The sequence below is a fragment of the Aotus nancymaae genome, unplaced genomic scaffold (genome assembly GCF_030222135.1).
Source record: "Aotus nancymaae isolate 86718 unplaced genomic scaffold, 86718_ANA_hifiasm-v0.15.2.pri h1tg000059l, whole genome shotgun sequence".
Lineage (NCBI taxonomy): Eukaryota > Metazoa > Chordata > Mammalia > Primates > Aotidae > Aotus > Aotus nancymaae.
In genome coordinates, this window is record NW_026988473.1 from 71,464,708 (window position 1) to 71,479,767 (window position 15,060).

Here is a 15,060-nt window from a genome sequence, read left to right on the forward strand (position 1 = left end):
TTGTATGTGTCAGGTTATATCTCAAAGACTATGATGGTGCAACAGCAGATAGCCCCTAATCTTTATCTTTTTTGTCTTGGGAAGAAGGAAATGAGGGGCATTTACATATACACTCAGAGGAAACGAGGGGCATTTACATATACACTCAGTAAATATTCACAATAAATTAGTTGTTAACCTTTGCAATAGAAAATATTCTTAATTTTATAGAAGAGGAATCTGAGTTCTATATGAATGAACGATGGAGTCAGTATTTAAAACCAGATTGATCTTCCTCTAGAATGAGGAATTAAAGTAATTGAAAAGGAGAAAAATAGGAAGAACAAGGACATCCAGAGCAGGAAGAATATGGGGCACAGGGTATCAGGGTGGGAAGAGGGAGAGAAAATGGCTTAGAGTTACTGATGTGCTTGCAAGAATTTTGAGGAAAGAGTTGAGCAGCAAACAAATATCAAGATTTCTGGGCCTCTATGTGTACATTAATTTGGGCAAGTTCTCCAGAAAGCACTAATATTACTCCATGAGCAGTAGCTTTCCAGTAGAGACTCTTCCAATATCATTGCTTTCTATGGCATTACTTTATTCTTCATTCTCTTCTCTTTATAAACATGTTTATCAGGCACAAATAAGTCAATCATACTTAGACTCTATTTTTACCTTTCTATCATAACTGAAATGAGCTAAATTTGATTGTTGATTTTAGCTGCTTTCTGGAGTCTTGACTCTTGACTCTGTGATATATATTCATTGAGAGAATTACCCTCTACCAAACGTCCTTTTCATTTTTCCTTGTCTCTGTTCATTCTATTTCAATAAGCGTATACTGAACTCCTTCCATGTGCCATATAGTTGGCAAAGTGGCGGACCTTACACTAATAGGAGTAATAGATAGTTATGCAAGCTCCCCCTCCCCCATACCAAAATGTGAAGAGCTAATTTGTGCTCACAGAATGTCTTTGAAATGTCCCAGATGGAAGAGAGTCACAGCAAGGAACATTCAACTGAACATGGAGAGTCAGGAAAACTTCTGGCATGGGCTGAGTTTTGCCGTGGAGACCATGGAGACTTGGTTAAGTTGGGGGCTATGTTTTACTAAACACCTTTCCCTGTAGAGTTCTAGGGTAGCGTTGTATAAATGGGAAACATGAAAAACATTTGGGAGGCAGAAATAAATATGTGGCCATTGCCTTGGAAGGTATTTGAAGTCAGTTGTGATGCTTGTTGAATTGCAGAATCTAGGGAGCAAAACTATAAAACAAACCATTTTAAATGTCACTATCATGATCACTTATATTTTCATGGTAAACTGTCCTTTACTGCTGTCTGCTGAATGATCATCTCCCTTCTCATCAACCAAATCACAAGATCAGCTACTACTTTTTAGATTATTTATTCTACTTCAGGGACTGGGATAAACATTTAACATCTGTCTCATTTAATCTTCCTAACACTCATGTGAGTATTTTTAAACTTAAATATTGCCGTGTGTGTACCCATGCAACAATCCTGCATGATCTGCACATGTACCCCAGAACCTAAAGTACAATAAAAAATTTTTTTTAAAAAAGAAAAGAAAACTGAGATTCAGAAAAATTGAATGAGCATTCGTAGTTACTTGGTCAGTACAGCTTGAGAGCCTGAATAAGAACCCAGCTCACTCACCCCAAATGACTGCTCTGCTTCCTCTACTACAATGCATCTGTATCCTGTAAACAGGTCTGCATTAACAGAAGTTTAAAATCGTTTTGGAAAATGCGATAACTTTATAGTTACTGGATAAATCACCACAGCAGGTGAAGTGTTATTGTTTAAAAGTATTTTTTTCAGGTCTGTAGCCCTTGTTTTTGCTATATTCAAGTGTCTGTGAAGTTTTGAAGTGAAAAAAATAACCTTACGGTTCTTTCAAGAGTATCCCAATAATAACATTGTAATTGTTTGTTTGTATTCCCTTTCGTTTTCTTCAATTGGAGACATCTGTCTAAGCAATATAGTCCAACTGATCAGCTGCATTCCTGCAGAGCCATATCTTCAGTATATATAAATGAGAGAGATGAGCAGTATGTTTCTATTACTAAATTCACAAAAGGATGTGCCTGTTGCCAATCAAAGCAACTCTACTGAGCTAATACTTAAAAAGTTCTATAGATATGTTAAAAGCCAGGAAATTCTAAAATTCATTATAATGTATCTAATTTATAAAATCCATTATAATTCTTATAATAAATTATGTTCATACTTATGCTTAAATGATGTAATATTGTTCATCTTAATATTACCTGTAGAATAGAAGTCTGGAAAAATATCAGACCTTTTAAAAATTAATACTATTTAGTCATAATATTATTTAGCCTTTTAAAGTAAATACTTATTTGGGACTGATTTTATTCGCATGTCCACAACAAATCTTTTTTATGAGTGCCTCATTAAAGAGAAAATAGTTCTGTGGGGATGTTTACTTCCTTGCAAAAGCTTTTACTGTTCTGTGAAAATATGTGTATATGCCCAGAATGTCAGACACACAGATATCATCCACTGTGAGTCATGGTGAAAATGGCTCAGAATCACTGAAACAGACTTAAACCCAAACTGATACAGGTCTTATGTTTGTGATGCAGTTATTCATGCCCATTTTTATTCTTAATTCAAATTTTAAGAAACCCTTTTTGTCAAATTAAAAAAAATTATTACATGGTCTAGACGCATTTGTCATCAGGGATTCATAACTTTTCCTTACTGTGGCCTTTGCTTTTTTTGGCCATACTAAACTTGTTTCTCTGTTCTTGTTTTTAATTTGGTGTTTCTGAGCTAAGATAACTCCTATTTGTATTATCAACTAACGTGTGACCTTAAGAAGATGCTCACGTAAATTGGAGCAGGAAAGTGATAACTCAAGCAAGGATATAACAATTGCTCCTGTCCTCTGCCCAAGCCAAATTTTGATAGAAATAGACCTACGTTCTGGGAGTGGAAGGGGAAAGAGGGGGTTGAAAGTGACAACCTTATAATCATGTGGGACTGATCTCTGTCTGATGTTTGTATACGGAATAACTACCATTGTATATTTGTGCTTTATGTTCAGACCAGATGAAAACTGTAGTTTCTCATTTGTAGTGCAATTATTTAATCCTACATTTTATGCAGATTTTTTATATCACTGATAGCATTTTGTTGTGTTTTAGTATATCATGCAAAATGTTAAAATATTTTTATAACCATATTTTATGTACAAACTATTCCATTTGTTTCAAAGTTTAATCTGGATGCAGACACTGGTTTAATATGAAATATGTAAAAATTAAAACAATTTTGAGAAAATCATTTTGATGTTTAGTTGATTTCACCTGAGGGTCTAAACATGATTCAAGTTTGTTGTTAGTCTGTTTGTCAAAGCGTGTCATTGTATATTCTGATTGCCTCTAGGATAAGCTGTGAAACGCCTAGATTCCAGAGCAGCAGACTGTGATTCATTCTCAACAACCCCTCCCTACCGTCTGCCACCAGCTCCCATAAAGCAGGGATCAGAGCTAGGCTGGCTCAACTTAGGTAAGCAGTGAGGCTTTCATGTGAAAGACTACATCCATAAAACAAACTCTCAAATACATGAAATGTGCTAAGATTTTGAACTGGACTCAGAAGTTTGTGGTGTATATACAAATACATACACACATGCACATGGTCATATACATATGTTTAAAATTCTTTTTAGTGTTTTTCAATATAAAGCATAAATTAGTCCATAAAAAGTTTGCATACTTTAAAGTATAATTTTCTAAAATATACATACAAAAAAGTAGATGTATATAAGTATATCTCTAAATGATTTTACACAAAATATAAAGGAACATTGTCAATATCCTGGAAAAGTACCTTATGCTCTCTCCTAGCCACTACATTTTCCCTGTGGCTAGCAAATATTCTAACTGCTAACACCATGAATTAGGGTTGACTGTTTTTGAAATTTATATAAGTAGAAGGAGATAATATATGCTGCATTTTTGTAGCATAACATTGTGTGAATTTTATCCATGACTCTTGTGCAGCAGTGGTTTACGTGTTTTCACTACGTTGCATTGAACATACCCTAATTTAACCATTATATTGTTGATGGGCATGTGGTTTGTTTCCACCATTGACTACTACAAATAGCGCTACATGTATTTTAGTGAATGTAAGTACCTATTTTTGTTGGATTTATATATCAAAGAATAGAACTCCAGAGTCACAGGCTCAGCTTTATAATATAGTGCTTAATACTTTATCAAATTGGTTGTATGAATTTACATTTCTACCAATAGTGTCTGAGAGTTCTATTTGCCTGGTGTCTTCACTGATACTTGTTTATCATTCATTTTTGCCATTCTGGTGTGCATTTAGTAGTAAGGCATTAAATACCTTATCATATGCATATTGGCCATTGAAATATTCTTTTCCTTTTCCCACGAAGAGACTATTCAGGTTTCGTCCATTTTTAAATTGGATTTTTTTTTCTACAGACTTTTTAAAAAGCAGTTTTAGGTACACAGTACAATTGGGTGGAAAGCATGAATAGTTCCCATATGCTTCCTCATGTCACATAAGCATAGCCTCCCCCACCATCAACATCCTGCCCCTGAGTGGTACATTTGTTACCACTGATAATCAACAATGACATGTCATTATAAATTCAAAACCAAAGTTTACATTAGAGTTCACTCTTAATTTACATTCTACGGGTTTTGACAAATGTGTAGTGATAAATATCCACTATTATGGTATCAGAATAGTTTCACTGCCCTAAAAATCCCCTGTGCTACTCCTATTCATTCCTCCCTGTCCTCTAACCCTGGAAACCACTGATCTCCATACTTTTGCCTTTTCCAGGATATCATATGGTTGGAATCTTTTATTTTATTTTACTTAATGGTATTTAGCCTTTTCAAATTGGCTTCTTTTGCTTAGTAATATGCATTTAAGGTTGTTTCACACCTTTTTGTGGTTTGATAGATCAGAACTCTTAATGCTGGATAATATTCTGTTGAATGAATGTATACAAGATTATCCATTCACACTCTAAAAGACATATTGTTTACTTCCAAGTTTTGGCAATTATGAATGAGGCTGCTATAAACATATATGTGCAGATTTGTGTATGAATGTAAATATTCAACTCATTTCCATAAATAATTTGGAACAATTACTGAATAGCGTGGCAAAAATATGATTAGTTTTGTAAGAACCTCCAGACTGTATTCCATCATAGTTGTGCAATTTTGCATTCCTTCAGTAAAGGAGAGTTCCTGTTCCTCCACATTCTCATTAGCATCTAGTGTCAGTGTTTTCGATTTTAGACAGTCTAACAGGTATGTAATGATATCTCATGGTTGTGTCAATTTGCAATCCCCTAGTAATATATGATGTTGAGCATTTTTTCGTAGGCTTACTTATTATCTGTTATCTACTTTAGTGAAGTGTCTATTCAGATATTTTACCTACTTTTTAATATTTATTTTCTTACTGAGTCAAAACTCAGGGCTTCTTTGCATATTTTGGATAACAGTCCCTCATCAAATATGTCTTTTGCAAATATTTTCTTTCAGTCTCTAGTTTGCTTTCTTATTCTCTTGACAGTATATTTTTAGAGCAGTTTTTACTATTTAGTAATGAGGTTCAACTTATCAATGATTTCGTTCATGGATCATGCCACTGGTGTTGTATCTAAAAAGTAATCACCAAATCCAACCCAAAGACATCAAGATTTTCTCTTATATTATGTTCTGGGAGTTTTACAATTTTGCATTTACATTTAAGGCTGTAATCCATTTCGAGTTAATTTTCTGTGAAGGGAGTAAAGTCTGTGTCTAGATTTTGTTTGTTTGTTTGTTTGCTTGTTTTTTGCATGTGGACATCCAATTTTCCCAGCACCATTTATGGATAAATTTATATGCTTTCTCCATTGAATTGTTTTTGCTTCTTTGTCAAAGATCCGTTGACTCAATTTGTATTATATTTCTAATGAACTCTCTGTTTTAAATTTGTTTTAAAATTGAATATGTTTACATTTTTTTCTCATTGATTTGCCAGTATATAGGGGTGTTTGTGTGTGTGTGTGTGTGTGTGTGTGTGTGTGTGTATTCTACATAATAGTTATTTGTCAGATCTACATATGACAAATATCTTAATCTGTGGTTTCCCTTTTTATTTTCTTTATGTTACTTTTTGATGAATGGAATTTACAAATATAATTAAGTCCAATTTCACAACATTCTTTATGTTAATGCTTCTCGGTCCTGTTTAATGAATCTTTTCCTACTCCTTGTTCATAGAGAATTTTTCTATGTTTACTTCTAATTTATTGTTTTACCATTTACATTGTGATCTATGAGCCATCTAGAATTAATTACTGAATATCGTGTGTATCATGTAAAGTGCAATTGTTTCACTTATTAAAATACTGGTATTAACAACAAAGGAAACAGCAAAGTGAAGAGGCTGTCAACAAATGGGAGAAAATATGTGCAAGCATATATCTGATAATACCCAAAATATGTAAAGCACCCAAACAACTCAGTATCAAGAAAACAAATAACCCAATTAAAAAATGGGCAAAGGACCAGAGCAGATACCTTTTAAAGACATAGAAATGGCTTAAGAGGTAAAGCTCAGCATCCCTAATCATTAGGGAAAAGCAAAGTAAAACTGCAGTGAGATATCACCTTACATCTGTTAAATGCCTTTTATCAAAAGGATGAAAGGTAAGCATTGGCGAGGATGAGGAGAAAAGGGAGAACCCTAGCAGGTGGTTGGTGGATGAAATGTGATTTAGTACAAACATTGTGGGAAATGGTATGGAGGTTTCTCAAAAAATTTAAGATAGAACTACCATATGGTCCAGTAATCCCACTTCTGGGTATATTTTCAAAGGAATTGAAATCAGTGTGTTGAAAGGATACTTACATTGCCATACTCATTTCAGCATACTTATACTGCCATACTTATTTCAGCATTATTCGTAATAGCCAGGATATGGACCTGTTATTGATCAAAAAATACACAGTTTCAGATAGACAGGAGGAATAATCTTTCAGATCTAGTTGCACTGTAGGGTGACTTTAGTCAATAATAATGCATATTTTAAAATAATTCAGAGAGTAAATTTTAAATGTCTTACCATAGAAAAGTGATAGGTAAGTGGTAGATTTGTTAATTAGCTTGATTTAATCATGTGTGTGTGTGTATATATACACACACATACACTATATATATACACATATATAACATTATATTGTACTCCACAAATGTATGCAATTATTATTTGTCAATTAAAAATAAAATAAATCATAACTAAATCTGAAAAAAATTAATATCCAATCAATCAAACACCATTTATTGAAAGAAAATATTTTTTCCATTGCATTTTAATGTCATAAATGAAGGGACTGTAAATGTTATTTATCTTTTGTATTTCCATATAAATTTTAGATTCACTGCATCAATTTACCCAAAATTGCTACTAAGTTTTGATTTGGACTTAGTCAAATCTATAGGTCATCTGGGGATAATTTATATCTTTGTAGTATTGAGTATTACAGTTGATGAATATAGCATTTTTCATTATGTTTTCTTCAATTTTTCTAGTAATTTAATAGTGCTCATTGTAGTTTCAAGTTTTAATTTCTTTAGATTTTTTTCTATAGGAATGTAATGGTTTGGTATTACAGTAAGCATTATCTCAATAAAATTTTATTTTTTTAAATTTTTGTTGTTGACTATCTCAGTACAGTACAGTTGACTGTTACATACTGACTTCTATACAACCTTGCTAAAATTTACAGGTTAGTTTTAATAATTTGTAGATTCTTTTAAAAATTGTCTATACCCATGATCCTGTTATTTATGAATTATAACAGATTTTTCTCCCTATTCTTTACATTTATTTTCTATATTGCTTTTGCCAGGGTCTTCAGTACATTGCTAAATGGTGATATCAGGAATCGTTGCTTTTTTCCCAGCCAAGTGGTGAAGTTAAGAATTGAACTTAGGAAGTTTGTCTCCAAACCCTACATTTAATTATTACTCTATAATTTTCCCTAATATTTCAATATAGATCTCTGGAGATAGATTTTGAAATTGCCATGAAAATATGCTGCTAGGATCTCTAGCTGCAGGTAACAGAAATGAGTGATGGTCTTAGCTGATGCACTTCAACTACCACGTTCATTCCAGTGACTGAACAAAGTGGGTCTGTTTTAGAGACAGAAACCTTCTCCAGTGGGTATCTGGGCATGATGATGACTCCTTATCAGCCATTTTTCTACCATAGTCCTTTTTCCTTCTACTTTTTCACAGATGTTAGACCAGTGTTGTGGTCCAAAATCTCTCTCCATCTCCTCTTTCTTCCTCCCTCAAAAACCTTATGTATATCTAATTCTGTCTTGGCTTCTCCTCACCGAATCCAAACTAACACAGCTTTGAAATAGTAAAAAGTCTTAATTTTCGCCTAATGAATATATTAGAATGAAGGGATTATGAAGTCAGGAGACTTAGAAAGCTTCTAGTCTATGTTGCTTCTTTATAGGTGATTTCTTTAGGGATCATGCACATCTTGGACTTCCCATTGTCTTTAAATTTGAAATTTCTTTTCTTAGAAGTCACTCTGGATTAGGAAATTCTAGTGAGGCCTATGTGAGACTACTCTTTATACAAGACTTTGGTAAAAGAGAGGAAATGGTGCTCTTCAATGCCATTTAGACCTGCTCACTTGGTAGCAGATGGGCAGTGATACTGGGCACATTTTCTCCTTTGCCATTCAGCTGAAGTGTTCTTATAGAATTTCTTAGGAAATTAAACACATGATATAGTTTCAATAGAGAGTCCCCAAATAGCAAATGGGCATTAGAAGAAATCTTAATCGTCAAATCAATGTTTATTTTTACCATCAACAAAAATGAAATACTCATCAACAGCAAATAACATGAGAATATTCATGAGTGGATGTGTGTATAAACACTATAAACAGGACAGATAGGTATCATCTTTTTATACCTAAGGAAAACAATATCATGCATGGGAGAACTGTAAGTGCTGAGGACTTTATCCATGAAACAGGACCTCTTTATATACTGCTTCTTTTGCACTGATTCTTTAAAGCCATAATGGAAAGGGCCTAGAATTTAGAAGGTAGATAAAACTATTTGAATCCCAAATTCTTTATGCTTTAATGGGTGTCATTAAGTGTCATTAACAAGAGACTTACTTTTCTGGGACCCAATTTTCTCATCTAGAATATGGGAATAATGAAGTATACGTTGCAAGATTATCACGAGGAATAAAGGAAAATTATTTCTATTAATTGATTCCAAGTAACTGTGAATTTCCTCCCTCCTCCCACAGCCATCCTAGCTCCTTTTCTTGCTAACTCTGACTCCTGTTCATCCATGGAATATGACCACTATCATCCTTCCAGCATATCCAGAATGCAGTTTTCTTTCTTTTATGTTCTGTATCCAATTTATTACCAAATTATTCACATTTAACTTCCACCATGACTGCTGACTGTGTCTATCTTCAGCTGAGTATCGATGCCTCCCTAGTTATGTCCATCTTCCATTTCATCCTCAACTACAGCACTAGCTCTCCTAGCTGTTCTTTCTTTTTCTAGTCTCTGCCCCCTTAACCCAATGGTCTCCACTTGGCTACTAAAGCAGTATCATTTTCATGGCTGAAATTCTCATTTAAGCCTGCTTTACTGTCTGGTTTTCTACAATAGCCATCTCATCCATCTCTCTCTCTGTTACATAATTCCCAGATTCCCCACTTGTCTTATCTTCTTGTAGAGTGCATGACTAATCTATAATAGCTTCATACCATGGTGTCTTCTCTGTTTTAGGCAGTAAGCATGCCTGACTTATCCTTGTAACTTGTTGCAAATAAGAATTAGAATTCTTATTTTGTATGTAGGGAAACTGAGCCTTGAGCCAGAGAGGATTTAAATTATCTATAGCCTCACAACTAGAACCATTGGTGGGGCTAGGATCAGGACTCATTTTGCCTGACTGTAAAATCTATGCTTTGCCCATTTGCTGCTTTTTTAAAATTGCTCTTATATCTTGGATGACTAATATGTTGTGCATATATATATATGTGTGTGTGTATAAAATAAAATGAACTCAGTGTAGGTGTATGTATGTGTGTGCGTGTATATGTGTGTATGTATATATATGAGTGTGTGTGTGTATGTGTGTGTGTGTATATATATATAGAGAGAGAGAGAAAGAGAGAGAGAGAGAGAGAATATTAAATGAACTGTCTCTTGTGAACACCCTGGTTATGCAGCTCAGAAAACAGCAGAGGGCAGTGCAAAAGCTTCACGACATTAAATGAAAGTAGACAGTAAAATGCTATAAAACTGCAAAATAAAGAGGAAGCCGTCTATGGTTTCTGGAAGAATTCAACCCAAGGCAATGTTGAGAATGTCGGAGGATGTTTTCATCAAAGCTACTCCCAGTTTTAAAAAAGCAATTCCCATTGCTGACAGTGAGGCTATGCTAAAAATTACATTTCCCCGCCACGGTTTCAGCTTCTCTTTATTTCATGTACTACCACATATGGGTAAGCAAATCATAGCTTTTAAAGCCAGCTGTGTGCCACTTACATCTGCAAAAGTAGTGTGCTCACCAGGTGAGTTTCTTGCTCAATCCACCTCTTTAATTTATCCTGTGGAGAGAAAAATGTGACTTTGGCTCAAGGATGAAATTTTACTCTACCTTGTTATACCATCCTCATCCATCCTGTTATTCCCATTACAATGGAATATATCCAAGTTAAGTGCCCTATCCTAGCTGGCTTCTCTAATTTTCAGAGCAATTATTTAATTTTTTTTTTTTTTTTTTTTTTTTTTTGCCTCAGTGGAAAATATGTATTGCCTAGGAATTTGAATTCTGGCAGAAGTGTTGAGGAGAGGGGTAGGTCTTATTAAAGCTAGGCAAAAACTCCAGTCATTTTGCTTTGCATTTTCATTGTGGAAAGATAATTACTTTTGTATTAGGCATATCATAAATATAAATTTCATTGTTTATTTCTACATCAATTACCAACAATAAATGGCTTAAGCTGAGCATAAAAAGTTTCATTTACATGGATAGGGACTGTATACACTCATAAATATTTTCTTATGTGTTTATGTGAATAAGTAACCACATTGAGAGAACATGATTCATCCTAGCACCAGGCATAAGGGACAAATTTGGAAGGGACCACCTACTTTTCAACGTGTTGGGGGCTGGGGGTGGGGAGTGTATTCTATAAGTAAGAAGTTTTTTTGTTTTTCAGTTGAGAGTATGAAAAGACAACAAAGTATTTAAAAAGGCAAGACCCGCTCTCTGGAATGGGAACTCTGAGCTTTACTTTCAAAACTTATATGGTGGACTAAGGGCATGTGGAGTGAGTTCTGCTGTCACCTTAGTTCTTCCTCCCTAAGAACCTAGTGATAACCTCTGTGTGCTCATGGAATAACCTCTATGCTCGATGCATGTGGGCTCTCTTCTGGAGTTTTACGTTCTTTTCATTCTACATGACCTAATATGGGGTAAAACTACCAGTTCTTGTTTAGTAACTTTCACGAACAACGTTAATCATTGCTTATTCAGGTACTTAAGGTGCATTAATTATTGTGAGTTCTTGAGCAAGTGGCTGATTTCACCATAAACAACAACAATAATAGTATCTCCTCCCATTGTAAAGAAATAAATGCAATAATATCTATAAAGTACCTAATACTCAAAATATTAGTAATTATATTGTAAATATTATAGATCTCCTATAATATGCTATACTTTATCAAAGCACTCATCTTCATTAAGTGGTTCACTTGTCTTCCTTTCTAGACTACAAGCTCTAAGAGAGTGAGGATAGTAGTACATAGTAATAAGTTCATATATAAAATGAATGAATGAATATCTGATTCTTAGATCTTTATTAAAGGATTTTCATAGACTATTTTGCTTCCTATCTGTATTTTCTATACTTGTTGGCTATGACTAGAAACACTATTGTGCTTTTTAATTTTAAACCTAATGTTGAAAGTATAACATTGAGACAATGCCATGTATTCACCAAACCATTTGATTTGCCTTCTTGGCATACAAAATGACTCTGTTTTGTAGCCCTCTTACAACTCAGTGAGACTCTGCAACTGGAATGTGGATGGAAGTAATGTATATCTCTTTGAGTCCTGGCCACAACATGCTCCACATATCTTTCGTGCTCTCTCTATCCCAATTTTAAAGCGTTGAAAACAAAGAGTTTAAGATGGTAGAGCCACAATATGGAAACAGCGTAGATCTCCAAGTCACAGCTTATAGAAGAGCCACCCAAAGGACAGTAATATGAAAGAGAAATCATACTGTGTTAAGTTACTGAAATTGTGGGGTTTATTTTTTTACCACTTTCAGCCTAGAATACACTGACTAATACACTGTTTTCAGTTGAGGCAGTTTGTATTCCATTTTGGGGAAAACAGTCACTTTGTATTTGCAGTGAGGGCAGAAAGAATATATATGGATCCACAACATTGCTCTTTCTGCATTATATACTTGAAAAATACCTTCCAAGATAGTAGTTCAAAAGAAGTGACTTTGCCGTTTAATCACTTAATGGTCAATATTATTCACTCACTCAATGATTCATTCATTTATTCATTTATTTCACAGATAGTTAATAAGTGGGGCCTATAAAGGGCATTGGGCATAGAGTGGTGATAAGGTCAAGTCTGTTATTTCATGAGCCATATTCATATGTGTAATAATTACTACAGACACTTAAAAGTAAATTTATAATTAATTATCAACTAGTGCTGAATGCTATAGTGAAAAATAAAGAAGGTACTTTGTTTTGTTTTAGCAACAGGGTCTTGCTCTGTCACCTAGGCTGAAGTGAAGTGGCGTGGTCATAGCTCACTGTAGCCTTGAGCTCCTGATCTAAAGCAGTCTTCCCACCTTTGACTCCCAGATTGCTGGGATTAAGACATGAGCCATCATGCCTGTACCATTTTGCTTTGTTTCAATAGCATCCCCAATGCCTAACAGCACCTGGCACATAGAAGATACTAAAGAGAATGGAATAACATAGGCTGTTTGGAAAATACACTGCCCCTGCTGCCCTCATGTTCAGAGCCCAGGATATTTGTTGATTCATATTTTATCCGTGGGTTATTAAAAGAAAGATTCTAGGCACTAGGGTATTGAATGCTTATCCAATTGTTAACAAAACAGTTCTGACTTTTCCTTTGTCTTCTCTTTTACTTTCTACTGTTATTTTTTATTAGGTTCACATGATTTTTATTTTTACTCATATCTTCTGGGTATGAACTCATAAATGTGGAGACTGCATCATGTCACATAGTGATCTGTTATTTTTTTCTCTACATTCATTTTTTATTCTCAGTGTTTCATTGTCATAAAACCAATGTATTCTTTGCCACACTACACTAGCCTGTGAGTAAGAATAGGACTGTAAAGATAATATGATCTTTCTCTAGTTCCGGCTACTTAAGATTATTATGGGTTTGTCTCATATGAGCTTCATAAATTAGTTCTTTTTAGCCACTAAGTGTTTTTTCTCAGGTTTCCCCTATTTCCTGCTCTGGCTCTGTAGTCACATGCTTGTATCTTCAATACCAAAAGTTAGAGCCGTATTCTTTCTCCTGCTAAAAGTACAATGGATAGACCTGTGAATGGTATTCGGTATCCATGCCAAGACCACTGATGCTCAGTAAGCAAAGGGCTGGCTGGTGGCTTTCAGAGGGCCCTGCATTCAATAGTAACCAGTGCCATTCTTCCTTTCCTGACATAGTTATACATTGTCCTTGATGCAAATTAATGCCACTTAAATCTCCCCCTTTAGCACAGTTACTGTGACAAGTCTCCTTAGCTCCTTACCAGTCTCCCAAACTATTGCAGACTAACCTGAATCTTAACAATCTCCTTGGCGTTCTAATAGAATTTTACATTGTGTGGGAATAGAGCTCATCATTCTCATATCCTTGACTTCCTCTGGTCCAGATTTGGCCACATTTATAGGCCCATCATTAGTGAAATAAGTTCTTTCATGCTTTTGCATAGGGGGGTATTAATTCAAGGTTGGCTTTTGGCAAAAGTGAATCTAGCATGTTGCCTATAAATTTGTATATGAGGCTAAGTAGTGTTTCTAAACTATGGTGCATATTGGAAGCCCCTAAAGGGTTTTAAAGAAATGCAAGTGGCTGCACCCAGCAGATCTTATACTTGACAATCTCTAAGATAAATAAAGAGAATCTATATTTTCATTTCTTCTCAGGTGATTCTAGGTCAGTCAATCTGCAGATTATATTTGAGAACCACTCTAGTAGGTAATGTAATATTCAATTGTATCTATTAATTTTTATGAATCATTTGCTTCCTGTTAGACACTGTGTTAAATAATGTGGATACAAACTGAATAAGTCAGTTCCTGTCCTCAAAATCCAATAGGGAGTGATGTCTGACATGTAAAGAAACAATTAGAATAGCATATGATAACGAAACAAGCAGTCTCTATAGCTACACTCATTTTGGTCTCTCTGTCATTGTCACTTTTTGTTGTCAGCAGTAAAATTTTGGCATTAGAAACCATTCCCAAGGAAACTGAGGTAACCTATTTTCTTAAGGAGAATTTCAGTATTTTTCAGGAAATGGCTTATGATGCATGGTCCTTGTGAGCTTTCTCCTCTCTTCCAAAGAAAAATAAATAAGTTTGGCTGAGATTAAAATAGAATGTCCTCTGTTTTCCCCATTTTTATTGGTCTAAAAGACAGCTCTGAGTTCCAACACAGCTATGTTGGAGAGGATTCATTGAATTTTCACTGATTTATTTTTACATTTTTTTAGTCTTGTGTGTGATTTGTGATTGTGGTCGACAAAGCTTGGTGGAATCAGCCTAACTAAAGTATATAAAATGCTCTTGGTAGATTTTTCTCTTTTTACTGCAGGAGGTCACTGCTGAGAGCACATGCCATCCAGAGCAAATATTATTTGCATCATCAACTCTAGATCACGCCATATATCTCCA

At 34.6% G+C, this 15,060-nt stretch overlaps 1 long non-coding RNA gene across 2 annotated transcripts in view; it reads left to right on the forward strand.

Annotated features, from left to right (window-relative positions):
- Positions 1 to 15,060, forward strand: part of LOC105728928 (uncharacterized) — a 180,746-nt gene that overhangs the window by 78,833 nt on the left and 86,853 nt on the right. For both annotated transcript variants that reach the window (XR_002478748.1, XR_002478749.2), the window contains exon 3: positions 3,421 to 3,543. This is a non-coding gene — a long non-coding RNA (uncharacterized LOC105728928). The remainder of the gene's footprint in view (positions 1 to 3,420; positions 3,544 to 15,060) is intronic.